The following is a 22,267-nucleotide window of genomic DNA, read 5'->3' on the forward strand; positions in this document are numbered from 1 at the left end:
TGTATGATCTAAGACCCATAATTAGGCCCTTGCTTAATTGAATTGTTTAATTAAGAATTTTAATCACAAAATTAAATTTTGATTCAATTGTTTGAATGAGATTCAAATCTGAATTTTTAAGTTTGTTTGAATGAGATTCAAATATGAATTTTTTAGTTGAATATGAGATATTCAATTCAATTTTAGTATGTATGTTTTATTTAATTGTTAAATAGTAATATACATGATGGATGATCATGGACAATAAAAGACCAATGTGATTGGATTTATTTCTTTTATTTTTCTTTGGGTTGTAAAATAATTAAATTTATTTTTGGTGGCATGTAGTATAAGTGTTGTAATAATTTGGGTTGTAATTTCATTTATTTAAGGACTTTAAAGTCTATATTCTTCTAAATTCACCTTGGTATGCCAAGGATTATGATGTAATTAGATTGCAAGAAGATCAAGGAGGTCAAGAGCATTGGTGGAACCAGTGGGAGGAATTCAAGATTAAGTGTTGATTATGTACTCCTTTAGCAACTCTTATAAAATGAATGAATGAAATGCACCTAAGAATGCCCTGATTCAACTCTTAGTAGCTCAGAATTGAATCCCTTAGAAAGTCCATGATTATATTATATTTATTGTTTATCCATGTATGCATGAGATGTATGGGAATGTATGCAAGTATATGATATATGCATACTAATTGGATAATGTGTAAAGTGAGACCATAATAGTAATTAAGCCGACCACTAAATCTTCCAATCAAATGATTAAGTTAAAAATGGTATAATTAAGGTAATTATATCATGGGCCTTCCATTGAGGCAATTATTTAAAGAAATTTTAAATACTTGCATGTGATGCAATTAATTTAAGAGATTTTCTTAAGAATAATTATTAAGCATGAGATGTTGTAAATATATAAATGGTTTGGTGGCTAATAATGGATGTGCCTGAGGACATTAAAATTATTTGCATGTTTACTGGCTCAATGGGATCAACTTAACTAATGCAAGATAAGTCAATAATGGATGTGCCTGAGATTTTAAGCATTAGGGGCTAGGTAAAGGATTGAACCTCACATGAGATGTGATGGGCAAGGAGTTTCTCACTTATAGTTTATTGTAATTCCAATAATGGATGTGCCTAAGGATGATCAATAAGACTATAAGAATTCAATCACCCATTAGAAATCCATCCAACTAGGATTTTTGTTTCCTACTTTGGAAGTGTAGGATTCACCAAGTTAGTGGGAGGACCAATTTGATTAAAAGACCATAATCATTTTGGTTAATTACTTGATACATTTACTAATTAATCTAGTTATTTTCTGCAATTATTCTTCTGATAATAATGAGCACACAACAACCACCACCATCCAATATACTTGCGAGCATTCTTGATCACAATAGGTTGACAGGATCTAATATTTCAGATTGGTTAAGAAATTTAAAACTTGTCGTAAACCTAAAATGTATTGAATATGTTCTAGACTCAAATGTTCGTGGTCCCTTACCTCCAGAGGCCACTTAAGAGGCACATGACACTTTGGACAAGTTGAAGGAGCATGATATGAGAGCCAAGTGTTACATGCTTCCTTCTATGAGTAATGAGTTACAAAAGCAGCATGAGAACATACATAGTGCAAGTGAGATCCTCTTCCACCTACAAGAATTGTATGGTGAGCATAGCAAGAATGCTAGGTATGAGATATCTAGGCAGCTATTTCGAATGAGGATGTCTGAGGGATAGAATGTTAGAGATCATGTCCACAAGATGATTCAGCTTATAGAGCAGCTGGAACATCTTGACTTTAACATGGATTTCCAACTGCAGACGGATTTGATCCTTCAGTCCCTACCAGAGTCATTTGGGAATTTTGCGACAAATTTTCATATGACTAAGCAGGAATACACCTTGGCTGATTTACTTAACATGCTTGTTATTGACCAAAAGAATATGCCGGGCAATAAAGGAAAAGAGTTAGCTTTGATTGCATCTTCTTCTGTTGGAAAGTCTAACAAGAAGAAGGATAAAAAGAAAAAAAAAAAAACCTCAAGTTCCAGGACCTTCCAAGAAGATAGCCAAATAGAAAGGGAAGACCAAAGCTAATGGAGGTAAAGGAAAGTGTTTCCACTGCCTGAAGGATGGGCACTGGAAAAGGAATTGCCTAGAGTATCTTGCTTCTTTGAAGGACAAAAAGGATACACCTTCAGAAGGTATGTCTATATCTTGTTATTTAGATGCTGATGATGCTCGTAGTTCATCTACTGCTTGGGTTTTAGATACTTCCAGTTCTCACATTTCTTATGATATGCAGGAACTAGCAAATAGTAGCAGCTTGCATACTCGAGATGTTAGACTCTAGATTGGCGATGGCTCAACTATTGAAGCTTTAGCCATAGGATCTAAATCTTTTTACATGTGTGGACATGTTTTGTGTTTGAATAATATTTTATATGTGCCTGATGCTTTTAAGAACATCATTTCTATATCTAATTTGACTAGAAATGGTTATGAATTTTAGTTCACAGATGATGTTTGTAATATTTATTTTGAAAATAAATATGTTGGCTCAGGTTATAAGCATGATGGTCTTTATTATTTGGATAATAATGACAAACACAAAATGAATGCAAGTAATCTAAAAGAATGCAATGCCATGGTGAAAATCAACTCAAGTTCAAAATGTATTTGGCACTTAAGATTAGGTCATGTTGCAGAAGATAGGATTGCAAAACTGGAGAAAATGGGGATTTTATCCTCATTGGGTTTTGAAAATACTCCAACTTATGAATCCTACCTTCAGGGCAAAAGGACTAGATCACCCTTTATTGGACAAGGACTAAGAGCTAAAAAGATTTTGGAGCTAATACATAGTGATGTATGTAGTCCATTTAAGGAAATGGCTTGAGGTGGTTTTCATTACTTTATTACCTTTACTGATGATAAACCAAGTAAAATGTGATTTAATTGATTAATTAAAGAGTTTAATTGATTAATTAAATAGGTTTGGCTTATAATAAGATTGCAAGGTCCCTAGCATGGCTTGAAAGCCAATCTAGGTTATTGGATGTATGATATAAATTAAATTTATATTTAAATCGTTTAAATATGAATTTAATTATGAAAATTAATTAATGGAGATTAATTAATTTATATTTGATATAAATTGATTAGAATAGGAGAAATAATGATTTTGGGTTGAGAACTCAAAATTACAACATAAGGGCAATTTGGTCATTTCACATGGTGACATGTGGCACCATAAGATGGTGACATGTGGCACCATGAGATGGTCACACATGGCATCATATCAGCTTTCCATTTGTCTCCTATTATGTAAGATGATCAAAGTTAAGATTAAGTCTAGCTTTGACACTTAGCTTAATGTGATTAAGTCAATTAAAAATAAAATGCAATGTGGTGATGACATGTGGCAAGGGTTTAAGTGATGACCTAATTATAAAAGGGAAAAGAAAAAAAAAAATAAAACACACTTCTTCTTTGTCTCAAAGGTGCATCCACTTTTAGAGCTCTCTCTCCTCTTCATCTTTTCTCATCAATTCAAAGAGAATTGCCCAAATTTCTTTGAATTAAAATTGCTAGGAATTGTTTCTAGTGTCCTATACACATCTATAACCTCTCTAAAGGCAAAAACCCAATTTATAATTAGTTGGCAAGGCTTGAGAAGCAAGATTGGGGGCTACTCATTAGTGATCTTCATGTGGACAAGCTAGAGGGACAACATTTGGGGTCCTAGGTGCATCCTAAAGGTGGTAATTACATCACTAATGCATCAAAAGGTTAGTGCACATATTCTTCTTTCAAACTAAGGTTCAATTGAATTAATTTGTTAATTCAAAAATCTTAATTGGCAAACATAGATCCTAATATATATTAAAAGAAATTTTTTAAAATTTAATGCTTTAATCTAATAATTTACATGCTTCTGCTCCTTTAGTTTTCTTCATCATTTCAGGTGTTTGGGTGAAGTCGTAGGGCATAAGAGTGCGGAAGGAAACTTAGAAAGGCCAAAGGACTGAGAAATGCTACTGATACATATTACACGGGTCGTGTAAGCAAAGCCACAAACCCGTGTAACCTACTACCAGAAGAAAGCCAAAGAGCCAAGGAAGAAACAAAAGTACACGGGTCATGTACCATAATCCGTGTAAGCTATGGAGACCCGTGTAAGTCTCTGTCGGGCCTGGCTTGAAGAATTTTCTATGAATAGAAGTACATGGGTCGTGTAACCAGACCCATGTAACTAGCGCAGACCCATGTAAACTCCTGTGCCAATGCAAAACGCAACCATTCAGCTCTAGTAATTTACACAGCCCCTGAGCCGTGTAGTGACACACGGGCCATGCATCATGTGGCAGCCAGCTTCCTGATCTGAATTTCAACTCTTGTTTACACACTCCAAACAGACTTCTAATGCTTTTGGGATTCTAAAGTCCTAACCCTACACCAGCTATTATAAATAGAAGCAGAAAATGACAACTGAAAGAGTTCTTTTTAGTTCAACCTTTTTGCAAAGCTTTTTGGAGTTTTCAGAAGGGTTTTCACTTTTTCATAGTTGCATTCTCTGTAGCCGTCTTGAAGAGTAGAACATCAGCACAGAAGGGAAATCCTCAACCAAAGTTTGACAAAGATCAAAATTGCAGTCATTCCTCTTTAGTTCTTTTGTTCTATTTCTCTAAGTGGACTCTTTACGTTCTTTTATTTTATTTTCTCTATGTTTGTTAAACTCACCATGAGTGAGTAATTCCTTTACTCTGGAGTTAGGAGAGTAGCACTTACAGTTGTTATTATGGATAAATATTGAGTTTTATTTATTGGATTTGAGTCTAGTTCTTTGATTTTATTTCTTGTGATCTTAATGCATGCTATGTGTTGATACCCACTTTGTATTAATTGTAGATATTAATTGAGGGACTGAAAGGTGAAGATTAATATTAGAAAATTGAGATCTTAAACCTAGGAAATCTGACCTAGGGATGGGTTGATGACCTTTATGGAGTTCCAAAATTAATCATAGATCTTAAAGGGTTTTAATTAATTTAATCACCACAAAAGTAGGGTTTAGGTTAATTAAAATACACCTTTAGTGCCTTGAGAGAGGACTCAGGATATCTTAGGATTAATTTTCATCAGAGTAACTATTCTCAATATGATGAATAAACAAGATTAAAATCCACAATAAGATTGTAGTGTGAAATCTTAATTCTGGAATTGCTTTTATAAATAGTTTAATTCAAAATTTACTTTTAACATCCAAACTAGGTTTAACTTATTCTCCATCTATATTCGATAGCCTAGACAGCTAAAATCATTGTGTAGTTTGGTATTTACTAATTAAATTCCTCATGAGATGATACTCTACTCACTACTTTATTACTTATTAGCGATCTGTGCACTTGCGGGGTTGTAAAACCAGCAAACAAGTTTTTGGCACCGTTGCCAGGGAATTTTAATTTTAGTAATGTTAGGCAATAAGTAATTTAGCTGATTAAGGCACTTTCATTTATTGTTTAATTTTTTTAAAATTGTTTTATTTTCTTATTCTTTCTCAGGTTATTGGTTTGGTACATGACCAGAACAAGACCAAAGGAAAAAGTTTTTGATTTGGATCCAGAGATAGACAGAACTCTAAGAACTATCAGGAGGGAGAGGAAATGTGAAGGACAAGGTCAAAGAAATTCAAAAATTCCAAATATGGCTAACAATAACAACAATAGGCCGAGACTCTTGAAGGACTATGGAGCTCCCTCAATGGAAGGATTCCAACCTAGTGTTACAAGACCCACAGTGGATGCCAATAATTTTGAATTAAAACTAGCATGGCTCCAGATGATCCAACAGACCCAGTTTGGGGTTTCACCAATAGAAGATCCGCACTACCACCTCTAGTGCTTTCTTGCCCTTTGTGACACATTCAAGATGAATGAGGTCTCTAATCAAGCCATAAGACTCAGAGCATTTCCATTCTCCCTTCGAGAAAGAGCAAGGAAATGATTACTTTCTCAACCAGCTAGAACATTCACCACTTGGGAAGACCTCTCACAAGCTTTTCTAGCAAGATACTTTCCACCTGCAAAGACTGCAAAGTTGAGAATTGAACTCAACACCTTTATGCAAAGGGAAGGTGAATCAATCTATGATGCATGGGAGAGATATAAGGACCTACAGAGAGAATGTCCACACCATGGCATAGAAGATTGGCTCCTAGTTCAAAACTTCTATAATGGGCTACTGCCCTCTACAAGGAGTACAGTAGATTTAGTGGTAGAAGGTGACCTAATGGAGAAAACAGTGGATCAAGCACTTGAACTTCTAGAAAGGGTCGCATATCATAATTACGAGTGGTCAAATGAAAGGGGAAATACAAGGAGAACAGTAGGGATCCTAGAAGTGGATGCCCTAAGCGTGATAAATGATCAATTTAAGCAGCTCACAAAGAGGCTTGATAAAATGCAAACCAATGCTATAGGGATGAACAATCAACATGATGATAGCTATGGAGGAGGATACATGGGTTCAAAGTATAATAGCTTTAATGAACTCCCCACAGAACAGATGAACTATGTGAATAATGGAGGGAACTTTAACCAGAGACAGCCCCACAATCCATATTCAAATACATACAACCCTGGATGTAGGAACCATCCAAATTTCTCATGGTTAAATTCTCAGAATCAGCTAATGAACAAACAGCAAGGGTACAGACCACTAGCACCCCCAGGATTTCAGAATAAGGGATAAAACCCTACACAGCCACTGCCACTCCCTCTGAGCCAATAGCCTGAATCAAGGTCGACTATGGAATCCATGATGGAAAGCTTCCTAGTAGCCCAGCAATAGCAAAATGAAATGATCAAACAGCTAGCTTCCAGAATGGACCAACTTGTCACCCACAACAAGATGCTTGAAAATCAAATTGCTCAGCAAGCAACCTCTTTAAGCAAAGTTGCTGGTAAACTACCTAGTCAACCAAAAATAAACCTAAAGGAGCATTGTAAGGCAGTTACATTGAGAAGTGGAAGAACTCTATAACAACCAGAGGAAAAGCCAACAGAGGAAACCTCTGAAAAATCTGAAAGCCAAGGAGAGAAGAAAGAGGAAGAAGCCAAGAAGGATCAGGAGGAGGAAACAAGGAATAAAAAGAAGCTATCAGAGCCATATCAGCCTCCCCTAACTTTTCCTCAGATATTCCAGAAAGCCAAATTGGACAAGCAGTTAGGGAAGTTTTTAGAAGTTTTACAGAAACTCTATATCAACATTCCATTCACTAAAACACTCTCTCAGATGCCATCCTACACCAAATTCCTTAAGGAAATTCTGTTAAAGAAAAGAAAGCTGCAAAACTATGAGACTATTGCTCTAACAGAGGAATGCAGTGCCATACTGCAAAACAAACTGCCTCTAAAGTTGAAAGATCCAGGAAGCTTCTCCATACCTTGTCTCATTGGTGACAAGAAAATAGACGAGGCTCTCTGCGATCTTGGGGAAAGTGTGAGTTTAATGCCTCTATCAATATGCCAAAAGCTGGAACTTAAGCCTGCAATAATTTCATTATAACTGGCTGATCGATCTGTGAAATACCCTGTGGGCATTATAGAAAACATCCCTATCAAGGTGGGAAAATTCTTTATCCCAGTTGATTTTGTTGTACTGGAAATGGAGGAGGATGTCTAAATCCCTATCATCTTGGGAAGACCTTTATTGGCAACTGCCGGAGCAATCATAAACATAAAAAACGGGTAGCTGACTCTCAAGGTAGGAGATGAAGAAATGGGATTCAACTTGTTTGACATGATAAAACACAAATTCGAACCTGATGAATGCCTTAGGGTTGACATAGTTGACAAGCAAGTAGAGGAGAAATTTCATAAGGCCCATCCTGAAGATCCTCTTGAACCATGCATTGTGCATAACCACAGAGTGAATAATGAGAACACAGAAATAGTAGCCTGTGCACAATATTTAGCAGCTCATCCACTCCTACCCTTGGCTTAAGCTTTCAAGGTAGAGGAGCTAAAAGAGGAACAAACCAAAAGCAAGCCAGAGAAAAACACCAAACAGGTAGAATTGAAACCTCTTCCCTCTATGCTATGGAACGCATTCCTGGACTCAAATTCTGAATATCCTATTATTATTAATGCCATTCTATCTGAAATAGAAGAGGAAAAATTGGTAAGGGTGCTTAGAACCCATAGCAAGAGCATAGGGTATAAAATAAAAGAACTGAAAGGGATTCATCCTTCCATTAATATGCATAGGATACCTATGAAAGAAAATAATAAACCCACTATTGAACATCAAAGAAAACTTGACCCAAACATAAAAGAAGTAGTAAAAAAGGAAGTTCTGAAACTATTAGATGCAGGTATTATATACCCGATCTTTGATAGCAAATGGGTTAGTCCAGTGTATGTAGTGTTTAAGAAAGGTGGGACAACTATCATTCAAAATGCAAACGATGAGCTAATCCCTACTAGGGTAGTTACTGGTTGGCACATGTGCATAGATTATAGGAAATTGAATAATGCCACCAAAAAGGACCATTTTCCTTTTCCTTTCATAGACCAAATGTTGGAAATATTAGTAAAACATTCCTACTTCTGTTATCTAGATGGGTATTCGGGATTCTTTGAAATTCCTATTCACCCAGAAGAGCAAGAAAAGACCACATTCACATGGCCTTATGGAACATTTACACTGTAACAACCCTCACCCGTCTACAGTGTAGCCAAGCAAAGTGTGTTACACGGAGTGCCGGAGCACCTGATCTTAACTGATTTCATTACAGTTCTTGATTTATTTATTCAAAAACTTTATTTAAGGTTTAGGCTATTTTTACTTTTATCAAAATCTAACTAATTTGAAAATTTCAAAAATTTTAACGATAATCCGACAAAGTGTCAGCTGTAATTTGGACTAACAGTTCTTTTGAACCTGTCAAAGACAATTCACAACATATTCAAATTCATAGCTCAATTTATCTCAATAATATCTCATCAGTTTCTCAAAATTTCTTAAACTCAATCTCATTCAGAATCATTATGATTAGACAATCAATTCAGACATCAGAATTCTTACATTTCATTAACTTATATAATTTTCTAATTAAGTACATAAATTTGTCAAGTACAGGATATACAAATGAAATTACAATATACTTAGAATGAACAAAATACATAACATGTATAATTATGAGCCCTATCTACATGCATTGCTGAGGAGGTGACAATGTTGAACTCTTCTGACACTAATGCAGATCTGGACTCCAAAAATCTCAGTCGATAGTCTACTGGTTTTACCTTCAGTACCTGCGCAAGGAAGCAATTCCATCTCGCTAAGCATTTCTGCTTAGTGGTGCAATAGTATAACAAGAAATAATATATATAAATAAAGAAAGAAATAACTCATAATTCGGATATCCAGGAATCAATTATTCTAAATGTATTGCATTTTAAATCTCTAAGGTTCTGCAAATTGTATCTTTGTTATGTTTCTGTTACTAATCTCTTTTACTCATTTCATTCAATACTTAATTTAATTGTACTGAAATTTTCGTATACTTTACTTAACTTAACTGCCTAAATTGAATAATATTTTATATGACTGCCCATGTAGCCTATACACTGACTAGACTGGATAAACGGATATACTAACACTGGGTACCTAGTACCTCGGGCCGTCACACCATCGGTCACAAAGCATCTCCCGGTGTGCAAATAGTGTGGCTAAAAAGCCATATAATCAATCAGGCATTAAGCCGAGTATAATAACACAATCTGTACAACCATAGGCTATTAAAATCATAGTATGGCATAATAAGCCATAAACACAATATGACGTGAAGTCATTTACAGAACAACTGTCAGAATCCTATTGGCATGCCAACCTATCCAAACTAGTCAACTAGGCAAATTAGGGCATATTACAATGTTACATATTTAATTCTTTATTCATATGGTTTATACATCTTTATGCCTTTCACTGGTCAATAAAATTATTGACCTTTTTATGCATCATAGATAGGTTGATTCTAGTATCAGCATGTCACAATTTACAATTCAATATGTTGTCAATATAATGCAATTTACCCTTTTCACAAGTTGGCATTCATTGCCAAATCACTTCAAGCATCATTTTATGTAATGACCAATTTGCAATTTTAGTGTGCTAGATTGGTCTAGCTTAAAGGCCTATTTTTCTTAGTTTTTAGCTTCTGGTCAAAGAAGCAAAATTGTAGCTCTATGTCTTATTGCACTCGGGGCAAAATTTCAGGTCATTATGAGTTGTATAGACCAAGATATGGTCAATTTACTAAAGCTGGACAGATTGCAACTTTGGTGCAAAATTTGGTCAATTTCTCAATTTTTGTATGCTAGATTTTTATAGCTTAAAGTCCTATTTCTCTTGGTACTATTTCCTTCAATTCATTTCATTAGTCAACCTATAATGTTGACCCTTGATGCACTCTACGTGAGTCAATTCTAATGTTACCAATATGTCACATTTTATAGCCCTTTAGTGTTGGTATATGTTACCAATTTCATTTCCAAGTGTATTGCATTTTATTGCAATTTACCGGATTTCGGTATACTATTTTAACCTAGCTGGACAACCTAGTTCCCTCAGTTTTTGGGTTTTGGTCCAAACTAAAAACTTGTAGGTCTATGTCTTATTGCACATGGGGCAAAATTTTAGGTCATTCTGAGTTGTGTAGACCAAGATATGGTCAATTTACCAATGCTGGACAGATTCCACCTTTAGTGCAAAATTTAGTCAATTTTAGGTCACTTTTGATTCGGCAGTTTTTGTACCCGAATTTGTGCAAGCCATTTGACTTGGTTCTGGCCATTTCTGCACTTTTGTGTCTTCATAAGAATTGTAGATCTATGTCTATACTAACAATGGTAAAAATTTCAGGTCAATTGGACTTGTTTTGAGTGAGTTATGGTCATCCCAAGGACTACTATTCATATGGTCAAAAATCTGGGTTGCAAGGTTGCTATTCCGGATTTGATCATTTTTAAGGTCAGTTTCTAGGCAGAATTTTGGCAACATTTCTACATGAAAGTTGGCCTATTTGGTGTCTAGTTTCACTCTCCATTGGCCTCATACCAATTGGGTTCACAGTTTGCCACTTATGGCCTAATTTATATACTGCCTTCAATACACAACCTGCACAAAGCACATACACTTCCAATTTGATATTCCTTCTCCTCCTCATTACTTCAATATTCAATCAATAACACTTCCATATATATATTGTACACAATTCCAGCAACAATTTTGGGCAGAATATTCAAGTGCTCAATGCACACAATTCACCATTAAGTTCAACATTCACTTCCACCAAAATTCAACATATCTCAATGTCAATATTACACATACACTTTAACATAATCATACTTCAGTGTCACTTACATATACTACCCACAATTTAATACTAGCATATTTCATTAATAAACTACATATTCACACACTAATTCATGATTTAATAGGCTGCCAAACATGACAGTTTGCCAAAGCATCAAGACCCATATTCAAACTCTTAATTCAAGCACTAACATGCACATCATTGGATATTAACTTACTACCACTTCCATTTAAGTTAATCAACCTTAATTTCCATCCATTAGAGGTAAGAAAAACTCAACTACAATAATCTTTCATGGCTGTCCAAAATTGAATATATCAATAACTCATCGAATCCTTCAAATTTCTTCACCATCCAACTCATCTTAACCTTAATACAAACTTTAATGAAGCAAGGGATGAAAAACTAGCACTAACCTTTTTTGAGCTTCAACAAAACTTCATCAAATCTTCTTCTTTTTGCTTCCAACATACTGCCCAAGGTGTGTGTGCAAGCTTTAACGAAGGAACTAAGTAGAAATGGTGGCTTGATCATGCACCCATGGAGGTTGCATGTGGGGCATCCATGGTGAACTTCATTTCTCTTGGCTGGTTATTTCTCAAGGTGGAAGATGATGATTCTGCTGTCCCAAAGGAGTATTTAAGTGTCCCAAATTAAGAGTTAGTGGAGCACTAACTTGGATTTTAATGTTAATTATTCAAAGTTTCATAAATTTGATTTTATCCCCCATTTCTTTCACTATTCTTATAATGTATCACAATTTAATTTTTCATGACATTCTCTAAGTGTAATATCATTTATTTTTAATGGACATTGAGATCAAAAGGCAACTCTAGGTGTCAAATGACCAAAATACCCCACTTCGGGTTATATTCCTGATTTTTCGATAACACTGATTTTTGTCTGTTTCTCGATTTTTCGTTTTTCTTTGTACTAATTTATTAGTTTTTCTTTGATATTTCTAGTGTCAATTACATTTCAATAAACCTTTATTTATGCCTCAAAATTAAATTCCGAGGGTTCCCTGCGGCCTTGGGGTTGGCAACAGCCTTCCCAGTGCAGTCATCCATCGCTGTGGTGCCGACTCATTTAACTTAGCTTCATTTTCTCTCTTTCATTTTTCTTTGACTTTTCTTGTATTTTCTTTTTATTTATTTCATCATTATATGTATGTTCACTATCACCGAAGTGTATTTCCAGACATCCTAACTTGCCTGGATTGTTATTTGGCATTTGGAGCAATAGAACGTACAAAATACGTACAGTGGGGATGTTACAACTCTTCCCCTCTAAATAAAAATTTCGTCCTCGAAATTTACCGGATGTGAAGAGCTGAGGGAATTGTTGCCTCATTGTCTCCTCGCTCTGCCATGTTGCCTCTTCCGTGTTGTGGTGTCTCCATAGGATTTTTACTAGTGGAATTGTCTTGTTTCTAAGCTCTTTTACTGTAACACCCTCCCTGTAGCAACTCTGTACATTCTACTGTTCCGGTGAGCAGTGTCGGTCTGGACAGTTAGAACGTTCGAAAAAATATTTAAACTAAAGTGAGGAACTATAATTAACTCAAATATTAATAAGAAAAGTTTAGAAAAAATTTTAGAAATAAAATACAACCAAGTTAAATGAGCCGGTGCCCTAGCGATGGGTAACCTAGTGAGAAGGTGCGGTTCTCGTAGCTAGGAGCCCTAGACCGAGGGAAAAATTCAAAAAATAATTTTTGCGACCCCAGAGAAGGGTCATTGAGGTTTCTATGGCATTACAATGCCAAGAAAATACTTAGGAAAATTTTTCAATCGGTACAGATAATTTTGGTCTGTTAAGCCAAACGGAGGGCATTTTGGTCATTTCGCCTTCAGAGGTAATTTTTAGCCGACTTGTCCAGTTAAGTAAATAATTATTATGACATAAAATGGGAATAAACATTACTAAAAATTAAATTGAAAATGAGTAGAGATGAAAAAAAAAGAAAATGAAAGAAAATACCTAATAATGACATCATATGATGTCATTAAAAACCTATCCACCAATCACAATTTGTTAAACTCATTGAAAGAGATAACAGAGACCAAAAAAATTGAAAAACCAATTTGCATCTTCAACCTTTGGGCAGCCAAAAACGTTGAGAGAGAGAGAGAGAAGAGGTTCCACCATTAAAGCTCCCTTAAGCTTCATTTCCCACTTCAATTCACCTTAAAAACTTATCCTCCCTTCACTAAAAATTTCCCTTACCACTAGAGCAAGACTTGGGCAGCAATTAGAAGAAGAGAAAGTGGAAGAAAGTGAGGTGTGAACAAGCTTAGAAAATCACCAAAGAGGTTAGTGCCATATTCTTTGCTTTTACATCTTTCTAATCATGAATTTGAGCTAAGTTAAATTGAAAATTTGATAAAAATTGAATTAATGAGGCATGGTTATGTTCCATGAAATTTTGGCAGCCTTGACATGAGTTAGAGTTAGGAGAATTCTTTGGTTTAAAGTGACATATTAGCTGCCCCTCTTATAAATTATATGATTAGTATAGCAAATTAGGAGTAAGATGCATGAATTGGAGGCTTGGTCAATTAGGGTTAGGGTTTTGAAATTTAATTTTGGTGGTGGATGAAAATGGACATAAACTAAAATTTTAATGGTCAATTACTGACCATTTGGTTATTGGTAAATAAGAAATGAAGTGTGTTTAGTGATGGGATTTAGGTTTAGTGTGGCTGCCCTAGGTGACCTGCAGAATTGGACATGAGTCTAGCAGGTTTGGGCAGCCATAACTTGAATTGTAGAGGTTCAATTGGTGTTTGGCCAATTGGACATGAAACTAGACACATAATGGCACAACTTTGGTGAAGAAACCATGCCCATAAGACCAAACCAAGTGGACCAAAAACTTGCCCCAATCCGGGTGTCCTGCAACTTATTTCTGCAGAATGACCAAATGAACAGTGATTGTTCATTTGGCCATAACTCAGTGTAGAATGGCCCAATTGACCTGAAATTTTACCCGAAACAAGCTAAGATATAGACCAACAACTTTCATGAAGAAACCCACCCCAAATTATGACCAGAACCTATCCAACAAGGCAGTTTCAGTTACTGTTCACTGCACTATAGATATGGTCAGTCCAGAAAAATTCTAATCCGGCCAGTTGTGGTTTTTGGACCATAACTTGAGTTACAAAACTCCAAATGGAGTGATTCAAAAAAAGAAATTCAACTAGACAAAATAAGGAACAACTTTCATGTTTATCATTTTTCCAAATTCCCACTGCAATAGTAACTAATGGAACAGTAAAAATAAGGTATCAAAACTAAAAATTCTGCCCCCTTAACTTTAAACTTAGAAATGGTATTGGCAACCAATACCAATAAATTTTGAATGCAAAATGTGGTATGTTGGGAGTATTAAAACCAATGTACCTATTGTCTATGCAAAAGTCAACATTTTTGTTGCCTAATGAAGGGAATAGTAACACCAAATCTTAAAATTCAAAAATTGTAAAACTCAAAAGTGTCAAATGCCCTAGTATACCTAACAAGATTGATTTGGATAGCTTGGCATGCCAATAGGGTTCAGTTAGCAGTACTGCACATGGCATTATGCCATTCTGTGATTTCATGGCTTTTAGCCGTTCTGACCTTGTGTTGAGATTTGGCCTTGCGCCTGATGTTATTACAGCTTATTAGCTGTTTTGTTGCACACCGGGAGATACATATGTGACCGATGGTGTGACGGCCCGAGGTACTTGATACCCAGTGCCAGTTTACCCGTTTATCCAGCCCAGTCGTCCAATATAGGTTACTTGGGCAACCAAAAATGAAAGTGGATAAATTTAATGAAATGATGAATTTAACAAGTATAAAATAAGTAAATCTACAAATACTCAACGAAAATTTATTTGCAATGAGATATCAATACCTTCACTGCATATTTATTTTCTGTTATTTATTTTTTTATTTTATTATTGGCACCACTAAGCATTATTGCTTAGCGCGTTGCTTTTGCCACGAGTAGGTTCTGGAGATACTGACTGAGAGCCCAGTAGACCACAGACTGGGTGAGACCTCCTGCAGCTCTGCATAGTGTCCATGTCACCTCACCATCTTCAGTGCATTGGTAGGACACTAGGTTTCATTTTAGTATTTTGTAAATAACTTTTATTTTCTCATATGTAATTAAAACTTATGTAATGTATTTTAGTATTAATGTATATAGTGGAAATTGTGTTTGTGAATGAATAAGTGAATATTTATTTATGACTTTTACATGATTATCATATGAGATGAATGATTGAGAAATGGAAATGTTGTTGAAAAACATATTGAGATTTTGTTGATGAAATGGAGTTTGGGATTGATTGGAAATGATTATTGGAAGTGTTTTTCACAAAGTTCCGAAGAACTGTTTTCTCCATTTTTAGCCGGTACTCTACCGGATTTTCTATAAAATTTTCGGAACCTCAAATAAATTATAATTTCAATAAATGACTTAAATGAATTATATTTCACAAGTTATATTCAAAACTATGAGAAAAATAAATTAAGGAAGAATAAAAATGATTAAGATAAAATAGAGTGTTCCGGTACACCGTGTGACATATCTTACTCGGATATACTGTAGACGGGTAAGGGGTGTCACATTTAGTGGTATCAGAGCACGGCTTAGGTGTTTATGGGCCTAGATTGAGTCCATACCATGCATTGCATTTGTAAGAGTTGAGGTGACACTAATGCAGATCTGTTTGTCTCTGTTATTTTGAATAGGATATGGACCCTACATCTCAGAGAGCAGTTGAGGAGGAAGTGGAGAGTCATGCTCCACCTGCGGTGAGGCGGGGGTAGGGAGAACCTGCTCCGCTAGCTCAAGCAGAGCCTGCTCAGCCTCCACAGGCCATGTTCCAGCAAATGGCCGAATTCTTCAGACAAATGGCTGGGGTAATGCCAGCACCACCACCACCACCACCTCCACAGTAGAAATCACACTTGGAAAGACTAAGAAAATTTGGGGCAGTGGACTTCTTTGGCAAGAGAGCAGATGATTCTGTTGCAGCCGAAAATTGGTTGAACAGAATAGGCAGAGTTTTAGAACAACTCCACTACACTCCAGAGCAAAATCTAGAAGCTGCTGTATCTCTGTTGCAAGATGATGCATATGAATGGTGGGATACTGTGTCCAGTGAAGTACAGCCAGAAGTAATAACTTGGGACTTCTTCCTCTCTGAATTTAAGAAGAAATATGTGGGTAGTGTATACCTGGAAGAGAGAAGAAGAGAGTTCATTAACCTGAGGCAGAGACAGCTGACAGTGGCCGAGTATGAAAAGGAATTTGTTAGATTGAGCCGCTACGGGAGGGAGATAGTCCCTAATGAAGTTGAAAGGTGTAAGAGATTTGAAGAGTGATTAAATGACAATATAAAGATCATTATCACTGCCTTGGGAATCACAGACTTCACCAAGTTAGTGGAAGCTATAATAAAATTTGAAAAAGTAAGAATAAGTGAGCAGACTAGAAGGGAGAGACAGCAGAAGAGGGGCCCGGGTCAGTTTAGTTCATCTCCTACACCTGGGAAGAAGTTTAAGGGTCCACCTGCACAGAGTTCAGGTCAATCACAAGGTCAGGGTCAGTCTCAGGGGCCCAGGCCACAGTTTACCCCTAGGAGAGGTCAGTCCACACCATCAGTGGGCAGCTCTCCAGGGATGGGGTTCAGGGGACCAGCCCCAGCATCTTCTCCATGTCCACATTGTCTGAAATGGCATAAGGGGGAGTGTTGCAGAGTGACTGGTGCCTGCTTAAGGTGTGGGTCAACAGAGCATCAGTTGAGGAACTGTCCACGCAGAACTACTACAGTTGCTCCAACACAAGCAGACAGACCTGCTCCTGCAACACAAAGGGGTAGGAAATTTGGCAAATCTGAGGCAGTGGGACCATCACAGAGGCCTGCATCTGAGCCAGCAGAGAGGCCTGAGGGCAGACCACCTGCCAGAGCCTATGCCATGAGAGCCCAGGAGGAGCAAGATGCCCCGGACGTCATCAGGGGTACATTCTTCCTTTACAATACATCTGTGCATGCATTGGTGGATCCAGGATCCACACATTCATACATCTGCATCAACTTACCTATAGAAAAGGGGATATTAGTAAGGGAGAGTGACCAAGACATTCTGGTCACTAATCCATTGGGCCACAGTGTAGTGGTGAACAAAGTATACAAGGGTTGCCCGTTAAGGATTCAGGGGTATGAATTCTTGGCAGACCTGATTGAGTTGCCTTTCCATGAGTTTGACGTGATTTTGGTAATGGACTGATTGTCACGTCATCAGGCAATGGTTGATTATAAATTGAAGAGAATTTCTCTGAAAACTTCTTAGGGTAATGAGATCACTGTTGTGGGTGAAAGGATAGATTTCCTGTCCAATGTTATCTTAGCCACAGTTGCAAGAAGAATGATGAGAAAAGGCTGTGAAGCTTACCTAGCACACGTGGTTGATACTAGGCAAGCTAAGCCAAACCTGAATGATATACCCACAGTAAGAGACTTCCCAGATGTATTTCCTGAAGAGTTGCCTAGTTTACCACCAGAAGGGAAGTTGAGTTTGCTATTGAGGTAATGCCGGGTACAGCACCCATTTCCATTACTCCTTATAAGATGGCACCCACTGAATTGAGGGAGTTGAAAACTTAGTTGCAAGAGTTGCTTGATAAGGGGTTCATGCGCCCCAGTGTGTCACCATGGGGAGCTCCGGTGCTATTTGTGAAGAAAAAGGATGGAATTTTGAGATTGTGTATCGATTACCGGCAGTTGAATAAAGTAACTGTGAAGAATAAATATCCATTGCCCAGAATTGACAATCTGTTTAATCAGTTGAAGGGAGCCGGTGTATTTTCAAAAATTGACCTCAGATCAGGGTATCATCAATTGAGAGTAAAGGATGCAGATGTGTCAAAAACTGCATTCAGAACCCGGTATGGGCACTATGAATTTCTAGTGATGCCGTTTGGGTTAACAAATGCACTAGCAGCATTTATGGACCTTATGAACTATATCTTCCATCCATACTTAGATCGGTTTGTAGTGGTATTTATTGATGATATTCTGGTGTATTCCAAGACCAGGGAAGAACATGATGAACATCTGAGGATTGTTCTGCAAACCCTGCGAGAAAAGAAGCTGTATGCTAAGTTGTCCAAGTGTGACTTCTGGATGAGTGAAATCTCTTTCCTTGGACACATAGTATCAGTAGAGGGGATTAGAGTGGATCCTAAAAAGATAGAAGCAGTGATGGAATGGAAGCCTCCCAGAAATACAACTGAGGTCAGAAGTTTCTTGGGGCTAGCTGGGTATTACAGAAGATTTGTGAAGGGATTTTCCTTAATAGCTGCTCCAATGACCAAGTTGTTACACAAGAATATCAGATTTGACTGGAATGACAAGTGTCAGACCAGTTTTGAGAAGTTGAAGGCTATGTTAACAGAGGCACCAGTGTTAACATAGCCAGTGTCAGGAAAGGACTTTGTGATCTACAGTGATGCCTCTCATAATGGGTTAGGGTGTGTATTGATGCAAGAGGGGAAGGTGGTCGCTTATGCTTCCAGACAGTTAAGGCCACATGAACAGAATTACCCTACCCATGATCTAGAGCTTGCAGCAATTATCTTCGCACTGAAGATATGGAGGCATTACTTTTATGGTGAAAAGTGCTACATTTACATAGACCACAAAAGCCTGAAATACTTGCCAACCCAGAAGGAGCTCAACCTTAGACAGAGATGATGGATTGAGTTCCTGAAGGACTATGATTGTGTAATTGAATACCATCCTGGGAAAGCAAATGTAGTTGCAGATGCTTTGAGCAGAAAATCCATCACAGCTTTGAGATCATTGAATGCCTGTCTAACTTTGGTTCGAGATGGAGCTATTTTGGCTGAGTTGCAAGTGAGGCCAAACCTGTTACAGCAGATTTTAGATGGGCAGAATGTAGATGAAAAGTTAATGGCTATTGTGAGCCAAATCTCAGGGGGAAAAGTAACTGACTATGAGGTAAAAGCAAATGGGTATCTGTACTACAAAGGAAGAGTATGTGTACCAGATAATGGGGAATTAAAAGCTAGTATTCTGAAAGAGGTACATGCCAGTGTTTATGCTATGCACCCAGGAAGTATAAAGATGTATCATGATATGAAGCTTCAGTATTGGTGGCCTGGTATGAAGAAGGACATAGCTGACTATGTGACTAAATGCTTGACATGTCAGCAAGTCAAGGCAGAACATCAAGTTCCATTAGGTTTACTACAGCCTATACGCATACCTGAATGGAAATGGGATCGGGTGACCATGGATTTTGTGAGTGGTCTACCTCTCACCCAGAAGAAACATGATGCAGTATGGGTGATAGTAGATAGATTGACGAAGTCAGCACACTTTCTGCCAGTTAGGACTGACTACTCACTGGAGAAGTTAGCAGAATTGTATATCAGTGAGATAGTTAGACTGCATGGAATTCCACTTTCCATCATATCTGATCGAGACCCAAGGTTTACATCGAGATTTTGGAAGAAGTTACATGAGTCCTTGGGTACACAACTCCACTTCAGCACAGCTTTCCATCCTCAGACAGATGGGCAATCAGAAAGAGTAATCCAGGTAGACAATTGAACCAATTGAATTAATACAAATATTGAACTAAAATGATAATAATAACATGAAATATATGTCAAGTCCTTGAGGATATGCTGAGGAGTTGTGTCATTGAGTTTGAGGGAAGTTGGGATAGATACCTCCCACTGGCAGAATTTGCATACAACAATAGCTACCAAGCTAGCATCCAAATGGCCCCGTATGAAGCACTATATGGGAGAAAATGTAGAACTCCAGTGTGCTGGACTGAATTGGGCGAAGACAAATTGGTAGGCCCAGACTTGGTGAAACAAACTGAAGATAAGGTAAAACTAATCAAAGCCAATCTGAAGGTTGCCTCAGACAGACAGAAATCCTATGCCGACTTGAAGAGAAAAGAAATAGAATATGCGGTTGGTGACAAAGTGTTCCTCAAGGTGTCACCATGGAAGAAGGTACTGAGGTTTGGAAGAAAAGGTAAGTAAAGCCCTAGTTTCATTGGCCCATATGAAGTCATTGAACGTGTGGGTCCAGTAGCCTATAGGCTAGCTTTACCACCAGAGCTGGATAAGATCCACAATATGTTTCACGTATCTATGTTAAGAAGATATCGCTCAGATCCTTCACATGTCATCTCCATGGAAGAAATTGAAGTACAACCGGATTTGACATATGAAGAAGAACCCATACGGATCCTGGCTCGGGAAGTGAAAGAGTTGAGGAATAAGCAGATTCCATTAGTGAAAGTGCATTGGAGGCACCACAACACCGAGGAGGCAACTTGGGAAAGTGAAGAGACGATGAGGCAAATGTTCCCTCAACTGTTTGTATCAGGTAAATTTCGAGGACGAAATTTAAATTAGAGGGGAAGAGTTGTAACACCCTCCCTGTAGCAACTCTGTACATTCTACTGTTCCGGTGACCAGTGTCGGTCTGGACAGTTAGAACGTTCGGAAAAATATTTAAACTAAAGTGAGGAACTATAATTAACTCAAATATTAATAAGAAAAATTTAGAAAAAATTTTAGAAATAAAATACAACCAAGTTAAATGAGACGGTGCCCTAGCGATGGGTAACCTAGTGAGAAGTTGCGGTTCTCGTAGGTAGGAGCCCTAGACCCGAGGAAAAATTCATAAAATAATTTTTGGGACTCCAGAGAAGGGTCATTGAGGTTTCTACGGCATTAGAATGCCAAGAAAATACTTAGGAAAATTTTTCAATCGGTACAGACAATTTTAGTCTGTTAAGCTAAACGAAGGGCATTTTGGTCATTTCGCCTTCAGAGGTAATTTTTTGCCGACTTGTCCAGTTAAATAAATAATTATTATGACATAAAATGTGAATAAACATTACTAAAAATTAAATTGAAAATGAGTAGAGATGAAAAGAAAAGAAAATGAAAGAAAATACCTAATAATGACATCATATGATGTCATTAAAAACCTATCCACCAATCACAATTTGTTAAACTCATTAAAAGAGATAACAGAGACCAAAAAAATTGAAAAACCAATATGCATCTCTAACCTTTGGGCAGCCAAAAACGTTGAGAGAGAGAGAGAGAGAAGAGGTTCCACCATTAAAGCTCCCTTAAGCTTCATTTCCCACTTCAATTCACCTTAAAAACTTATCCTCCCTTCACTAAAAATTTCCCTTACCACTAGAGCAAGACTTGGGCAGCAATTAGAAGAAGAGAAAGTGGAAGAAAGTGAGGTGTGAACAAGCTTAGAAAATCACCAAAGAGGTTAGTGCCATATTCTTTGCTTTTACATCTTTCTAATCATGAATTTGAGCTAAGTTAAGTTGAAAATTTGATAAAAATTGAATTAATGAGGCATGGTTATGTTCCATGAAATTTTGGCAGCCTTGACATTAGTTAGAGTTAGGAGAATTCTTTGGTTTAAAGTGACATATTAGCTGCCCCACTTATAAATTATATGATTAGTATAGTAAATTAGGAGTAAGATGCATGAATTGGAGGCTTGGTCAATTAGGGTTAGGGTTTTGAAATTTAATTTTGGTGGTGGATGAAAATGGACATAAACTAAAATTTTAATGGTCAATTACTGACCATTTGGTTATTGGTAAATAAGAAATGAAGTGTGTTTAGTGATGGGATTTAGATTTAGTGTGGCTGCCCTAGGTGACCTGCAGAATTGGACATGAGTCCAGCAGGTTTGGGCAGCCATAACTTGAATTGTAGAGGTTCAATTGGTGTTTGGCCAATTGGACATGCAACTAGACACATAATGGCACAACTTTGGTGAAGAAACCATGC

General features: G+C 37.1%; 1 non-coding gene across 1 annotated transcript; it reads right to left on the reverse strand.

The window, feature by feature from the left end:
• Nucleotides 1-6,098: 6,098 nt before the first annotated feature.
• On the reverse strand, nucleotides 6,099-6,205 carry LOC131169665 (small nucleolar RNA R71). The gene has a single exon (XR_009140562.1). It is a non-coding gene; the product is annotated as a small nucleolar RNA R71 (small nucleolar RNA).
• Nucleotides 6,206-22,267: the final 16,062 nt, after the last annotated feature.

This window comes from Hevea brasiliensis, chromosome 1 (assembly GCF_030052815.1).
Source record: "Hevea brasiliensis isolate MT/VB/25A 57/8 chromosome 1, ASM3005281v1, whole genome shotgun sequence".
Taxonomy (NCBI): Eukaryota; Viridiplantae; Streptophyta; class Magnoliopsida; order Malpighiales; family Euphorbiaceae; genus Hevea; species Hevea brasiliensis.